The 17,211-nt window shown below is 38.1% G+C and overlaps 1 protein-coding gene across 1 annotated transcript in view; it reads left to right on the top strand.

Moving 5' to 3' along the window:
* The first annotated feature begins 1,695 nt into the window (after positions 1–1,695).
* SGCG (sarcoglycan gamma) overlaps positions 1,696–17,211 on the top strand; it is a 139,049-nt gene continuing 123,533 nt past the window's right edge. The window contains exon 1 of the mRNA XM_062567203.1: positions 1,696–1,962. The gene's annotated coding sequence lies outside the window, so the exon portion shown is untranslated. The remainder of the gene's footprint in view (positions 1,963–17,211) is intronic.

Here is a 17,211-nt window from a genome sequence, read left to right as displayed (position 1 = left end):
TGAACTTGTTTTGATGTTCAGCATTACTTCTTCTCATTTATGTAACAGACACTTTGATGACACACTTCAAGGAAAAACTGGTAAACTCTACTCCAGTTTCATTACTCAGTGTGTATCCCATCTTAAATATGTCATTTTCCATTTGAGGGGCAGCAGCCATTCATGAACTGAAGAGCAGTTTCAGGCCATCAGCAAAAATACCTGAAGGTATTTCAAATTGGCCTAGCTAAAACTTAAAACACAACTCATCACTCTACGGCCTAAGGTGATATCAAATCTGTAGGCAACATTGCTTTTACTGTGGTTCCTGGACATTTAGGATTCATTTTGCTACCCAGATTGTAAAGATCGGTTCATTTTTCTGGAATTTAACTCTGCAATATGAACGTGGAACAGAATGATTATCCTGCAAAACAGCAAGATGTCCTGCACAATTCTTATAGGAAAAGTTTACGGACTGTGTGATTATTACCCCCATATACACTCAATACTCCCACCCTCCTCAACCAAATCCTTTCCTGTGATCTAGGATTTGCTAGTTCTTTCAAGCTGTTACTTGTTCTTTTGATCTCCAAGTCTCTCCCTATCCAACAATTCCTGCAGTGCTTCCCTTATTTCCTACCTTTCTAATCCTTTCTCTCCTGCATATTTTCCCCAAATAAAAACCCTTTACCATTTCCCCAAAACACATTTTCTAATTCCCCTGATTAAGATACCAAAATTCTCTTCCATAACCATGATCTCAATTTCACATGCATTTCTACTCCAATGCACTATTTTCTCCAAAACCTCATAAAATTTAAGCTTTCCTAAACCTCCCATCATTCAACTCCTAAAACCTTTTCCATTTTTCCTTTGTTGTCTGACAACCCTTTCCTACTCCTCTTTTCTCTTCAGCTATCCCATTTGTCCTTGCTCCTCTTTGCCTCTCCCAACATCCTTTTGGTTGTAAGATTTGTTAAAAAAAAAACACATTTATTTGTCTTCCTAATCTGCAAACCACAGTTCCTCCAACGTCCTGAACAATTTCTCTTTGCCTTCCAGATCCTCCTTTTTCCCCCAGTTTCCCAATCCCGCATTCCCCCAACCTCCCTAAGCGAGGGGAGGTTGCCCCCTTGCTCCTTTCGCACCCTTCACCACCTCTGTCCTGCACTGGCTCCTACCCCAAAACCTCAGGGTCTTCGAGGAAAACCAGCCACCAACTTTCACCTCCCAAATGGAGCCTGTGCTTAGTGCTCCCCCGCCAAGGCGCGATGCCGCCCCTTCCCGCCTGCCTCCCTTCTCCGAGCTCCCCCCCATCCCGCACAACCGCCTCGCGCGGCCGTTACCGCGGCGCGGCCGTTGCCCCCCGCGCAGCCGCATTTGCGCGCAGCGCCGGCGCGCGCCCCCCTTCCCGCCACTCCCGGGAGGCGCCGCCTGCTCCCTGCCCTCGCCGGCCGCCGGCGCCAGGGGGACCGCGGAAAGCCGCGCAGAGAGGGCGCAACTTGGGCGAGGGCGCGGAAGAGGGGGGTGGCGAGGCCCGCAGCTCCCCTCACAGCGTCGCAGCCGCGAAGCCGCCGCAGGGGGCGCTGGGCGGGGCCGCGCCGGGCGCCTGTTGCCGCGGGGCGGAGCGGGGCCTCCCTCCCCCCGCCCCGCGCGGCCGTGGGGCGGGAAGCGGGGCGGGCCCCGGCAGCCGCATGGCACCGCGCCGGGGGCTTCCCCCTCTCCTCTTCGGCCGCTGCGTGTCCCCGCGGCGGCGGCGCCGGGCGGACGGATCGTCTCCCGCCTCCTGCTCGGCCTCTTCTTCTCCCTCCCTCTCTCCCTGTCCGCCGGCGGCGGCACAGGCGAGGCGGCGGGAGCGGCGCCCGCCAGGACGGGGGGACGGAGGCGCCGCCTGCGGGGAGGAAGCTGGATGAGGGTCCGCCAGCCCCTCGGGCATGAAGGGGGACGCGGCCCTGGGCAGGAGCCGAGCGGGCGCGCCAGGTAACGGCCTCGGCCGCGCGGGGGCGGGGGGGGGGGGGAGGGGGCAGTGCCGCCCGGAAAGTTGTTCGGGGCGGGCGGCCCCGGCTTCGCTGCAGACCTCGGCAGCCTCCCGTCGCCGTCTCGGCGCGGTCCCGTCGTCTCTCGGCGCGGCGCGGGGGAGCCGCCGCCCTCCGCGGCGCCCGCAGCTCGCTTCGCGCCTAGGCGCTTCGCCGCCTTTCTCCCGCGCGGCAGGCGGCTCTCGGTGTGGGGGGACGGCGCTGCCCTCCTCGGCAGCCGCGGCTGAGTGTTCCGCGGAACTTGCTTGCCTCCCTGTGCCAGTTTAGATATCAAAAAAAAAAAAAAAGAGAGAGAAACGACAAAAAAAAATACGTAGCAGCACACCTGAGACTTCAGCGAGTTCGTTGTGCTGTATGACACGATTAGAATCGTGACATTGCCACTTTTTTTTTTTTTTTTTTTTTTTTGCATCGCATTTTACCGGGGGCTTTTTAAAGTGACAATTGTAGATTCAGTGTAAAGTTAATAAAATACGTGAGTTGTTGTTAGCAGTGTTGGAGACTAAATGCCACTTGAAGCGTTTCACATCTCCGTTTCACTTCTTAAGTTGTTTCCCTTTGCTTATAGTTTACATCGAGGACAATAAGACAGATTATTATTATTAATATATACTTTGCTGTCCTGAAGTCATTTAAGAAAGAAAAAGTGAGAAGAGTGCCCCACAAAGGTTCTAGGTATCTTTGCTACAAACTGCAAAACCAACATTGAACCACCTTAAGGCAAAAAAATTCTACACCCTCAAAAGCTTATTTCCTGACCAGTCCAGACCAAGACACACACGTTGCAAAATGCCCTAAGAGTGGAAAGGTTTGGGTCACCTCACACAGATGAGGTCTGCAAAAGGGGAGGTCTCCCTCATAGAGCCTGTTCTGCTGCCGTTTCCGCTGGTGAAATCCGAGAATCTACCCTTTAGAAGTTTATCAGGTGCAGTTAGGAATGCTTCACTTTCAAATTCTCAAATACCAACATGATGCCACAGTGTTTGTTACAAATGCCAAAAGAAGAATTATAAAATCAAGCTTGATACATTTTTAGATTGGAAAAGCATGTGTAGTTTTGTTGTTGTTGTTGTTAAATAGTATCACAAATTTGGAATAAAGTGTAAGGGAGCCCACAAAAATAAGATAGATTAAGCAACGTAAATCCATTACTGCAGGTAATACCTAGGATTACTGATTGATGGACGTAGATAAAACACTACACTTCTGATGACTTTTAGATTAGGAAACTTTTGTTAATAAACACACAGTTTTGCCCCTGAGAAGGTCCATCAAAGTTAATGACTTGCTGCAGTTTTGGGAAAAATTTAGGTGTGTTCTGTTTTTATGTTAATTGTTTATATGGACTTTTAAATGGCATTAAGCTGACAGAGGGCTGAAGTAATGACGTGTGTAAAACTTGAAATGCTTTCCACCTTTGTATGTGTTTTGTTGGATTTTTTTGTCAACTTCAAATATAGTCTCTCTGAGCTTTCATGTAAGTGGCAGAACTTACTGAATATTTGCAACAGTTTTTCCGTTGTAAAATGTTCTGTAGTTTTTACTTCCTTGAGAAGGTAGATTAACATTTTTCTTGACAGCATGACAGAGAAAACTTGCAGCAAGCATTTGTAAGGTATTAGAGGAAGGTATCATTCTAAACTGTTAACAGAGACAAACTTTTCAATATGTTTGTGTGAAAATGAATGTATCACTTGTAAAATGATTGTTACGATGCAACTAAGAGGTAAGATAAGAAATAATACAGAGACACAGGGTATCATAATTTAAGATATTCATTACAGGTTTATATCTGGATACCTATGGACTTAGTGCCTAACCCTATAAATAATCGTTTAAGTAATTTTATTCATATCATTATTTCAGTTAAACTTGCAAAAGTACGGTGTTGGCACAGTAGCACTTAACCTACCTAGAGGTAGAATATAGAATTTTGCCATTTGTGACACATTGAAGCAAAATGCTTTGTCTGCTAATAAGCTCTCTCTTCTGATAACACGTCCAAATCATTTGTATGTAGTTCTTGCTATCAAAAGCTGACATTATGTTAGAAGTCATGAGCTTAAATGTAACTTTATATTTAACAAATATTCTTGTATGCAGAATATGTGGAAACAGTATGTGGAAACTTAAACAATGAAAATACTCTAGGAATTAGGCCAGCTGAAAAAAGGGAGACATAAAAAATGCCGTGGAAGTGTGGGAAGTTTGGTGAAAGGGAAAGAAAAGAAAAGAAGGAAGTTAAGAATTAAGGGTGCTGTGGTCACAGATTTTCCATAGATAATAAGTTAACAGTTTCTGAAGATAATACATACTTTAAGGATTTGGGGTAAAGATATTCCTGGCATTTGCTTTTAACCTTGTATTTACCTTCTTGAATTTGTCTTAATCTTCTAGACAGTATCTTCAATATCTTTAATTATTGCTTTTAACTGAAGACTGTGGTTGCATTTTGTAATTTTTTTTGCTTGTGGTTCTATTTCCAGACATTATATTACTATAAAATCTTTTCTTGAAGCCTTCTCTTGAGTGAGAATATAATTTTTTTTCTTCTTGTTAAAACCTGTCTGGTGTGGTGAGACTAGGTGAATCAAAGTGAAACTGGTTAACTTAATGCATTATTTCTGTAAATATGATAGTATGAAATGGAATACAGGCTAGAGAAAACTCTGTCTTGGTTACAAGCTTAACACCCAGGCGCTGACGTGTACATACTACAGATCCGTAGAAAGTGAACATAAGGGATTGTGTTGCTAGCTTTGGGGAAAAAAATTCTTTTGGTGGTCAGAAACAAGTACTATTCCTGGGGATAACAGAGCAACCTTTCACTTTGCACAACCATTTTGGGTGTTTCTCTGTCCTCTATTATATCTCTGCTCAGTCTTCTCTCAACCAAAAAAAGTTCTAATACCTTCTATTTTCGTTTTAGGTCATCTTTTGTGGACCTATGGTAGTTATTGGTTTCTGCTGAAAGCCTTCCAGTTGTTCCATATTATTTTGGCAGAGTACCCCCTAAAAAAAAATAAAGCTGCAGCCCTACCAATAGCTGAAGTGGAAAGATTAGCCTGTATTTTAAGGTGGTACTTTTTAGCTATAAATCCGATGTGTTGTCTTTTGTTAAAAAGAGTACTCTTGTTGATCACATTTAGCTCTTGGTTATTCTAACCAGCACAATACCATTCTGAAGAACAGCTACATATTCTTTGTACTCATTCTATATTTTCTCAGTTGATTATTCTTAGCTAAACTTTGCATTTACCTTCTTGATTTCATCTTAACCTACTAGATATTGTCTTCAATTTTACGTAATTATTCCGAATTATAATCTTGTCTACTGTCTGACTACTTGAGTCTTCTTGAGCTAGTATCATGCTAGTATCATAGATTTAACATGTATATGCTATCATCTAAGTTATTATGGAAACAATTAATATTATTTAACAGGACAGATTGCTGAGGAGCCCCACTTGAAAAAGTTTTGCCCTTTGTCAATGAATTGGTTATAATGATTCTCCAAATATGGTATTTAAACCTGTTCTCAAAGTAAAGTCAATACAAAACTTCTGTTAAATAAAGGAGATTATGTCTGTAGGTGAAGGTATAAGTATGGGTATTATTTTCTGTTACCAACTATGGCAGAACTCAAAGGAGAAGTAGTATGAATTCCTGTTGTGTAGGTTTTTGTTATAAAACATTGCAGTTTTCAAGGAAAGAAAGTATTTATTCTTAAGGCTTCTAGTTTAGAAATTCTCTTTACTGTGATAAGTATTCATTGAGAAATGAAGTACCCTTTCCTGAACATTAGGTCAAAATACTCCTGAGTAATGTACCTCGCAATCATATCATATATACCATTTGAAATTAAAATGCTGTCCACAAACTTAATGAAAATTATCAGAGTAATATGAGTGCTGGTTTTAATTTTTAGCTTCTGATAATTACTTATTCTAATCAGCAAATAATGGAGAATAATTTGCCAAATTAATGAGCTGCTTCATTAACTACTGTGTTTCATACGATAACTTGTGAAGGTTATTCAAGGAAAACAGTTGTGCACATTTATGAAGACATTTGAGGAAAACTACAAATAGTATTAAAATCTAGTCCTCTTTTATGGGTCTATGTCCTTGAAATACCTTAGCAATCTAAAATCTGTTAACAAATTGTCTTTGCTCTAAATTCAATGTTAAATTTACCCTCTTTCTGCTAATATGTGGAAGTTTAACAGAGCAATAGTGAACATCCAATTAGCTCTTTCTACTTAAGGGAAGAGAGACAAAGTGACATTCCAAATTAAAATAGTTGTCAATGTTGATGTTGATCTAAACCACATAACCGATACTAGGTTTTGAAATTGAAGAATTGGTTTTATAAACTGCAGCATACATAAATCATGCAAAAATATCCAAATAAATTACTTGTGGTTGTGCATTAAACATTCACTGCTTCTGCTGACCAGTATTATTACAAACTTCATAATATCTTGACTGTATAAATCTGGAGAGACAGCTTCTATTTGTTTGCTAAGGATGATCTGTGGAATTTGGATTTGTATATAGTGAAATAGATTGCTCATTACCATAAAAATCACCAATAAAAATATTTTTCTCTTTGCTGTAGAAATTTAGATACTCTTTTTTAACTGTGCAATTGAGGGGAAAAAAAAGGAAATCAGGATTAAGAAAACTATAAAATATATACAAAAGAAAAACATGCATAAATAAAAAATTCTTTGAATTAGTATTTAGTTCTTTTTCTAAAGTGTAGTTTCTTAGTCAATGAGAGATTGTAAACTAATTTGCAAAATCATTTGTGAATAATGCTAGGATGTGAAAGGTCATAGTATAATACTGTTTTCCTGGCTTGATTTTAGGACATAATACCTCTTCAGGCTGTGATGATTTATGTGAAGATTTTTGCTTTTGGATTTTCAAGCTCCCTGATTTTGTATGGCTTTTTTTTGTATGCGTTTACGCTGCATTTGGTATTTTAAGGGGCCAGTTTCACAAACCTGTAAACATTTGAATCAAACAGCTAGAAGAGAGAATTAAAATGGAAACATCTGACTAAGTATATCTTGCTGTAATCTCCTTCCTTGCCTCCCCTTCCTCCTCTCCAAACCATTTGAGAAAGAAGATTGCAACCAGCCTTAAAAAGAGTATGGACGCAGCCTTAAACAATTATTACAGGTGAGGGTAATATGTGAATTGATGAGTTGAACAATGAATTGAACTTTGAAGGTATAAATTTAAGAAATTTGTTAAGAATAGCAAACAGAACAAGAAAAAATATACTAGTATACTAGTAAAGATGATAAATAGTTTCTTTGGTTATTTTTCAAGAAGTCGTCTGAATATCCTAAGAGTATGTATGCTTATGCCTTTCTTTCTGTGGTTGGAGTAGTTCCTCTAGCAGTATTCACAGGGCATGGACTTTAGCCCTCTTTATTCTGCTTAGAGCACCTGCGGCTATTTGACTCCCCTTGACTACAACATTAAGGCAAAATGTTCCACTGCTTTCCTTTGTGTTTAGTTACTTTCCTTGCCTTTTTGAGTTTTGATATTGTGCTTGCCTCCTAAGCATAGTCTCATCCAGATATTTTTACAGGGTCTTCCACCATACTACTACTGGCCACATCTAAGATCTTACCTGCTTACCGATATGTCAGTACTAATTTGCCTCAGAGTGGCTCCAGCTATCTTGGTGTCATTCTTCTCTACAGTTGTGTCAGCTGCCCCTGAGATACGAAAATATCTTGGCTCTGTGTTGGATCGGGTCTGTATGAGTATGCAGTTACTTCATTGGCCTGCTTGTGATATGCATGCCACTCCTTCCTCCTTATTTAAGATGACACTGGGCTCTTAAGCATTCTCCTGCTTAGAATGTTCACCTTTTAGAAAACTGTTTGCTGTGTCTTAGCACTAGTCTGAGCCATCTTCTTTTCTAAAGTGCAAAGAGTCATCTTATTGAGTCTGCTTGGATGATCAGTCTCATTCATGGACCTAGAATGGCACATGGGTTTTTGACCCACTCAGCCTCTGTTGCTTTCCAGTCTTCTGCCCTAGTCTAGTTTCAAGGACCCTTCTCAAGCAATCCTAATTCGTCAAAGAAGTCAGCGCTTCTCTGGTCGGGGACATTGTAGAATTTATATTGGTGCAAACCAGGGGCAAAAACTTGTACAGTAATTGTTTTTTTGTGCCCAAGTACAAGGCTCAAGATTCCTGAAAGCAACTTCACATCCCCCAGTATCCAGAACTGGTCTGGTAGAAAAGAAAAGAAAAGATGTGCAGCCTGCCATTAAGAGATCTGATTAAACACCTTCTCTGAGGTAAGCTGCTGAGTCTGACCTGTAGATCCTATTGTCAAGGTAGATGATGGAGTTGATGGAATGCCCACTTTCTGCTGTGTCCACAGGGAAGATTCAAAAGGGTCTCTGGTATCTTGTAAGCTTTTTAAAAAAAAAAAAAAAAAAAAAAAAAGTTGAGGTGTTCCCCCTCTGTCCTTGAAGCAAAAAAGTGTTTCTTTAAAACAGTTTCTTCAGATACCTACATCTCTTTGGAAAGTGCTGAACACTGCATCTAGGACAAGCAGTAGAAATGAAAAGCCAAAGTATCTGGAGGGCACAATTTACTCTCAGCAACAAGCATGACCAATAGCATTGTGCATCTCCAATACTGACAACTCCTGAGTATCAGTATGGAATTTTGTAGAGGCACTATCTTCTCCAGGAATTTAAACTTGTGCCTGAAAGACAAAACAAACAAAAACCCACCTGCTAGCCTAGATTTTTGATTAGTTTTTTTTTCCCTCCATCTAGCAGGATTTTATTTCTTCTAACTATTTTTGCCAAAATGGAAATATCGTATTTTGTCACATATATTGCATATTCCACCCATAGAAGGAATTGCAGATCAGCCGGTTTGGAAAATATTTAGAACTAATGTCTGCAGTCAAGCTATTTCTTTATAAAAGGAGATTTTAAAGTTATAAACAAAGAAGAAAGTCTAATAAAGGCTAGATAAACATCTGTTTACAAGTGGAATGAGTTATTTGAAGTTGAAGTTTCCCTCTGTTCCCAAGAGTGATTGTACAGAAAACTCATAATTCATTGAATATGGGATCCTCTTGTTTTGAAAAAAGTATTAAAATATTTAAAATGCAGATGAAAATTAAAAGAAGAAAAAGAAAGGTTAGTTTCTCTAGCAGTTTGTCCCAGATAAAAGAAAAAAAAATTAGCATATTTCCATCGTCTAACTTTTGGTAAAGAATAGTCTACAGAAAAGCCTTAGTTATGAGGAAGAAAGATGATGAATATAATTTCCATTCTTAAGAATGACACCAGCTATAGGGATCATTTCACACAGCCTATGTAGGAACTAATTTAACGATTGAAATCCTAAAATGTACCTGGTTTTCACAGAACACTTGAGACTTTGGCTTCAGCATTCAGTTTTCTAAATAATTGAAAAGTTCTGATGAATGTTTCTGACATTCTGCTGAAAGCGTCTTGTTGTTCCTTTCAAGACTATTTAGTCATTTAATAAATAATTCGTCAGTGAAAAATACATGTTTTGTGGGAAATTCCCATTTTAACTGGGGGTAGCAAATCTACCTCACAGTTATCTATGAATCGTTTGCTGCTTTTATAAAATCCACATTCTACTTAACCTTGTGCCCAGCTTCAGCAAAAAGTGTAATGGGCATCTCTGTTCCAGCTATTCTATAATAGATAAGATTTTTTTAATAGAACAGACAGAATACACTGACAGCTTTTTGAGTCTGAGGAAAAGAAAAATGCAAGAACTTCTACTTGATGCTATATTGATCGTGAAAGCTCAGATATTTTTTTTTTCTGGACATCGTGCACTACTTCTCCTCTGCACTCTAGTAGAGTTTGACTAGAATGTTTAGCTCCCACTAAGATCAATTCATTCTAACAGGTATTTGTAGACACAAATTCCTCACTGAGAACCTTTTGTTATGTTGTCCTCCTTTCTTGCTTCAACTTTTTCTGTTTAAAGTTCTTCTCCAAAGAATGTTCTTGATTCTTGCTGCTTTTTTCTTCCTCATCCATCATATTTTCAATTAGTATATGCTTTTAAAGAGCTGCTTTAAAATTCAGAGGGAGCAGGCTTTCCAAGTTGCTTGTACCAAATCTGATTGTGGTCTATTTTGCTAGCAATAAGTGGGTGCTCATGATTAGTCCTATACTATCTGTCAAAAGTTTCAGCATGTCCACCTAACTGTTGGCATATAGAGTGGCATAAACAATTCTGGAATACTGTCATAGGAGGTAATTCTTTGTGTTTTATCACCTGAAATGCAGGAAAAATGTGAGAGAACAAATATCCTAAAGTTTTTAAAATAGTTCATACCAAAAACTCTAAAATAATCTGAGCTGAAGGAGGGAAGATTCTCTTAAGGTAACTAAATAATTAAAAGCTGACAAGAGCAGGTAGGAATAAACATTTTTTTTTCCTTTTCACAAATCAGGCAGAATACCAGTGAGGTGTTGGGATTAGAGGTACTGGAACATGCTCCGCTATGCTAAATGAATTCATAAATTATTTGAAGAAGATAGTGAGTAGGAAGCTGAGAAGGTTTGTTAAATAAGAATAAATGAATCAAGATCAGTCACAACTAAAATAGCAGTATTACTTACTGGACACTTATTTAGAACTTCTGTTCTCAATAAATGCTAAGTTCTCAGAGGGTCTTTGCCTTGGTCCTTGCCCTCAGTCATCTCTTTTTGAATAGTGTTGGGTTCTCAAGTAGCTATTACTAATCTAGATAAAATACTGAAATTATTGAATATAACTTTCTGAAAATGATAGTTCACTGTTCACTGATAATCTGAAAAGTGAGTGGGATATTAGGAAGTAATAGTAGTAGTAGGAGCAGAATAAAAAATACTCTTACATCATTGAAAAAATGGGTGAGCTTCTGCTAATATGGAAAGTTGTATGCAGTTACAGTTCTTCTGTCTTAAAGATATAATAATTTTTGTAAACCATTCAGGAAAAGACAGAAAACATGTCAAAGAGATGCTCTGCTTATGTGTAACAGATGATCAGGCACGTTAGAGCTCTTAGGCTTGTGAAAGCAGTGCTAATGGTAGTATGATACAAGCCAATGACATTGAGTGGCATGGAAAAAGATGAAGATGGGATCATTACTTACCACATCTAATTCTGTGGAATCATTCAGCTTAATTATTTAATATTTTATTTTATTGCTGAGTAATGTTACTGTCAAATTCACTGCAACAGGACATTACAGAGAACAGACATTCTGGCCTAGAAAATCTCTCAGTCTGAGTGCAGAGAGGTGGAAGAACATATCAGTGGTAGAAACAGTCTGTTCCTGCCGTGTTTTTTTACTACTTTTGCCTTCCATGAGCACCTACTTTATCAAAAACAAGATAGTAACTTGATATTTTACCACTTTTATGTTCTGCTATATGCTGTGTATGCCTTGTTCAGCTGTAAATGGAGATGAACTTGTATCTCTCAAAGGAATGTATTAAGATAGTCTACTATTGGAGTCAAATTAAATTTTCATGTCAAATACAGTGTTTTAATTCAAGAACATTCAAGGCTGGCTCTCATTCGGTCAGTGAGGGGAAAAAAGTTGCAGCACAGAACTGAGATGGTCTGAATCACTTATTACTCCTTTGAACTAAAACACAGCAGTCATTACATTAAATTATGGTAGTAGTTGGTTTAAATACCACCAAGAAAGTCCAGAAAGCTCAGTGTTGGGGATAAGCAGACTCATCACTGCTTTTTGAAGGATAAGGAATTACAGGGAGATTTTAGCCAAGTATAACCTTTACAGCAGTCTTGCAGACAATTTACAATTGTCAAGCATGACTTTCCAATTGCTAAAAATCAGTACTGAGATAAACACTGTAGATGTGATTCAGTTCTTGATGCAACTGGACATTGCTTTGAAGCCCATGTAGTCTATAATATTGCAGAAGTCTGTCTTGATTTTTAAATACAAGGGCATACGTAAAGAAACCGAAAATACAGTTGAAGGTGGTTCACTTTAAGGACTGTAGCTGGTTTGATGTTAATATTTACCATGCTACATTTAAGCTTATAGCAGCTTGAGGTTACTGAAAATTTGAACTCTAACTTTGCAAAAGAAAAACAAGTCAACTTTACTCTGAGCTGCCGTGAAGATAACAGGTCTTCAAGGAAAAGGCTTGAATTTATGGAGGGAAAAAATACTATTTTTCCCTTCTTTTTATTAGCCTGTGCTATCTTCCAAACAGCAAATTTGGCTGATGGCTGAGAGCAAAATAGCAGTCTCATCAGATCTGCTATTTGGGAAGAACTCATACTTCTTTTGCAGTGTCTGAGTACCATCAACATGGATTGCTGGGTTCTTAATATTGTGTAATTATGATATATGTCTGATTATGCTCTTTGTCCACCTTGCATCTGCCTTTCTAATCCGTACTTAGGGAGACTTTTCATGAGATTAAGAAGAGATTGTACTTTTTGAAATACTAGTTTTTGAGCAATAAAGGAAATCTCTATACATCATAAGGGAATTTTCACACTCATTGCTTTCTTATACCCAGAAGTGAAGGCTAATCTTAAGTCTGAGATGAATGAAATAGCTATATTAAAGTAGAACATCCCTCCCTACCCTTAAGATAAAGATGGTGCTCTCTACCTCTGTTATCTTATCGTTACAGCTAAACGATTGGTAAACTGTTCTCAGTTTGCAGATCATCTTTTCTTGTGGTTATATGTCTAAGACACAGAAAGTGTCTAACACTTATTGAGGGAATTGTCACTGTCACTACGGAATGTCTCTTATACAACACTTGCTCAATTTTTGAGAACATTTGTGAGTACATATAAGCGATGGTAACTTACTTCCAGCTCTGTGTCCAGGATTTTTTTTTTTTTTTAATCTGAATGATGGGTTAATTTGTAGCCAGTTCAGGCAGTAACCAGCAGCTATTGTTATTGTGTGCTCAGCTGAGTCCAAAAGTATGCTAATAACAAGTCCGTTCAGTCTGCCATTCCAAGAAAAAATGCAAGCATGCCTAAGTGTGCCAGTAAATTCTTGTCTCAGGCTGCTTGTGTATTTGGCATCTACAGATACGGCTTTGAGCATGCCAAACTTTTATCCATGATGAATGCAAAACTGATTGAAGTCTGTATATTGCCAAATACTCAGTTTTTGGACATGCATGCTGATTCATGTATTTTCTTTAGCCCAATCATTAAGCGGGTGCACAAGTGCAGAAAATGTTTCTCATTTTTCTAGCCCATGTTTCCAGCAAAAATATTTACTGTTTCCACTGTTTGCTGGCAGGCTTACTTCAAGGTCCATGTCTATCCAGAAATCAACTGCTCATGCAAATATCGAAAATCTGAGGCCATCTACGTAATCTGCTTCTCATCCATCATTAGGTTTTATTGTTTTTTTTTTTTTTTTTTTTTTTTACTATCATTTTTAGGCATAATGTCTGACACAGAATCAGTCTCTTTACCATGAATACTGCAACTTCCAGGTCATTGTGTAAATGATGAGCATAGACTTGCTGAAAGAGTCTGTGCAGTGTGCAGAGAATCCTAATGAACAACAGAAGAAACTAAAATTGCATATATAGCTGCGTACAAAATTCTGTTTTCATTTTAATGCAGCTCTGAACTTTTGGAATATCTGGTGGAGCCAGTGGAATACAGTTTTGTAATTAATTCACTACAAGCTTACCTCACAGCTATATTTACAATTCATTCATTTGTTCTGGCAATTCTATTTTCATTCTTATGGCAAAAAGCTCTAAAAAGTTGAGACAAGTTTATTATCTGACAGAAGACTCTTTTTGGAACCTGAATTTATCTTGGTGGGTTGAGCTGCTATCAGTTTTTCTTGTCTATTACCAGTTGCAATAATCTTACTAGTATTAATTATTAGAGTTAAGAAAATTATGTTTTTTTTGATGTCTCCTATATGCATGTTTTTCATAGACATGAAGAAGTTGCTGAAACTTCATCTTAAATATCAAGGTGTGCCTCTACCGATGTTGGTGTGGCACAGACAAAATTATTCCTATTAATTGTTATTTTCCAATAGTATTTCAGCCTACTGAGACTAATTAAAATTGCAAATGTGATATCATTGTCAACGGTCATCATGCACAGACTCTGGGCTTGATCCATAGCAGTGAGGTTTCTGAGAAATACTCTTCTGTTAATTTTCTTTTTGCTGACCAAAGCAACAGCATAATTGTCAGTACATGTATTGTTAAATATTATACTTTGTTTGGAGCTGATCAAAAATTTAGAAAAATGTTCTACCTTTTAAAGTAGACAAACCTAATTCAGCTGCATGAGCATTGGTATCTGGACTGTTGCAGATGCCTTTTGGTGTCCTATCTGGCATGTGGTTGCTGCTGCAGAAGGACAGGAGCCTCCAATTTTCTTTATCAGCTCTATGTTGATGCCTTAGATACTCTAGGGCACCTATAATGGCACTAGTTACAATTGTGTAATTGAATCCCACTCCAATTTTACAAAGCCAAAGTGGTGGTTCTTAAAAATTTTCAACAAAAAAAAAAAATATGCATATGTATCCGAATTGAAGCAATAAGAAATTGTTGGTATTATAAATAAGAGCTATGATTTTTTGCAGAAGCATTGTAAAAATTATTTATGTATATAAGCATAAATATATTCCCTGTCTTGGCTTTTTTCCCCCCATTTTCCACTTGCCATCTTGTAAGTTTGGAATTGTAAATTTTATTGTTTAAAAAAAAATGGATCCGGGTGGCCTTGCTCAGTGATATCACTGAAATTCTGGAAATGCATGAAATACTTATGTCGTCCCAGTCAACATCATTGATTCAGAGGTGCCAGATTGTCCTTTGTCAGTGCATGAATGCTAAAAAACAGAAAACTTGTATGTACTGCAGCAGAAGAGTATGTATTTAAGGGATAAGTAAATTCTTTCTTAATTCTGACCCATTCTACACTATTCTACAAAGACAATGGTCGTATGAAAGCAATAAGTTTGCTAAAAACATCAGTAAGAATATTATGGTTATTTTAATTCTGCAGACCTGTGAAAAAAGAGAATACACAGCTGACAATAAGTGGATTGACTGAAGTTGATTGTAGTTAACAAGATGCCTTTTCAATTGTCTGCAACAGAAATCAAATAGCAGTTGCTTGATTCTCATAATATTTGGAAACATTGCCATGACTTTGAGTAACTTTGAAAAAATAAATCCATTTATTTTGTTCATCTGGTTGAATAGTTTATTAATATGACCATTATTCTAAAGGAGATATTGGCATGTTTTTTTCCTACTGTTAGTTTAAAATATAAACTTGTCTAGTATTAAATACATAAATGATGCTTTTTCATCTATATCTTCAATGAGGAAATCTTTATATCTGCCAATAAACTTTAAACTTTTATATATTATTTATCTGTGCTGATGACTACTTTAAATTTGAGAACTGGCTTATACCATATAATGCTTGGGTTGCTGTGAAGACTTCAGTAAGATTCTGAAACTAGAGCTTGAGCTGGTGGTAGAGCAGCTGAAATGGGAAAGTTTTTTTTTTGTTTTGTTTTGTTTTTTTTTTTTTTTGCTGCCTTATGTTTAGGATTTGATAATAATGCTTCATAAACCATAGGGATCAGATATTTAATAGGTAATGAATCCCTGTAAAAATGACATTTAGCACACTTCTAAATGTTACAAATAGCTCTGGAAGCTAATACAATGGAAAAATTTTAAATGGAAGTAGTTGAAATGCCTTTGTGTCCAAGGAAAATAAGAGTTTTGGTGTACATAGACACAGGTGATCTCAATTTTAGAAACTCAGCAAAATAATAATTTCCATTTCAAAGTAATAGATTTTTACAATATTCACTGTCCAGTCAAACACTGAACTGAAGCGATTCTGGTGGTACTGCAAGTTAATTCAGAGATTGCAGTTTCAGTGGTCTGTGTTGACTTGTATCCAGGTGTGGTGAGAACACCTGCAGAAGATCTGTGAAACTATAAACTGACCAAATTCCCATCAGGGCCAGGCATGCATTTTGTTTTGTCAACAATGTCAGCTGCTTCCTAGGTGGTAGCTGCTCAAGGTCAGCACAGCTGAGAGAAGCAAATAGTTCTAGGAGATTTAAGGAGCCCTTACAAGCAGGTTTGAGTCCCACTTGGGTGTCCAGCTCATGCTTCCAGCAGCCTCCCATTAGTGACTCCTCCTTGCAGTTCCCAGGGCTCCCCATTCAGCATGTAGTGTAAATCCTTTATTAAACCTAAACCTGTTTAACCCCTTATGAACCCCTTATGTCTTTTTCTGCCTGTGTCTGGCCCTCTCTTGCTTGCCTTGCAGTCACATCAGGCAAGATAATTCTCTGCAGCTTTCAAATTTGTAAGTGGTTTTTCTATTTTTAGAAGTAGTATTGAACTCTGAAGAATAGACTCTAATCGTCATAAAATGTAAATAAACAAGTTTCTCATTCAAACTCTACCCCTACTCTTTCAATTAAACAACTCCTTAAATTCTTGAGGGGACTAAAAATTTCCATAAACTTCCAATTCTCAATAGTAACATATGCTTCCCTTCTATTCCTTGTAAAATTCTGGGTATCTGACCCCTTTCCGATGGTATTTTTTTAATACTCTTACTTCAGGGCTAAACGTTTGAATAAGTGTTGCTCATGTGATGATAAACAACTGCCAGTGCCTTTGATTTTTCTGTTATTTTATATAATTTTTTATTTACTAATTTTCAAACTAAATAATAACAATTTTAAGTGTTACTGTATTGTCTCCTCATGTAACTTATCACCAGCCATCATCCATAGCTATCCGATACAATACTGTATAACTTGAGGGATGGAGATAATGATAGTATTAGCCATTTGTCCTCTCCACTATGTATATACTGGCAGCTTGTTATCCTACAAAACACTTTAAAATTTGAGAATTCTGAGTTAAATTTTAGATTGGGTATGGAAGTGTGCCTTTCCATGTAACTGCTTAGCTTTCCTTTTTTTATATTCCTGCTTATTTCTCCATATCTTACCCTATCTCCCATTATCTGCAGCTGATTATGCTTTACCGCTGCAGATTTCCCATCTTCTCCAGCTTAGTCTGTATGAATATTTCTCACCAAGCAGTTTCAGGAGGTTAGTCCAACTTAGT

The sequence above is a fragment of the Rhea pennata genome, chromosome 1, assembly GCF_028389875.1.
Source record: "Rhea pennata isolate bPtePen1 chromosome 1, bPtePen1.pri, whole genome shotgun sequence".
Taxonomy (NCBI): Eukaryota; Metazoa; Chordata; class Aves; order Rheiformes; family Rheidae; genus Rhea; species Rhea pennata.
The sequence above is the reverse complement of the archived record's forward strand: the minus strand, read 5'-3'. Positions and strand labels throughout refer to the sequence as shown.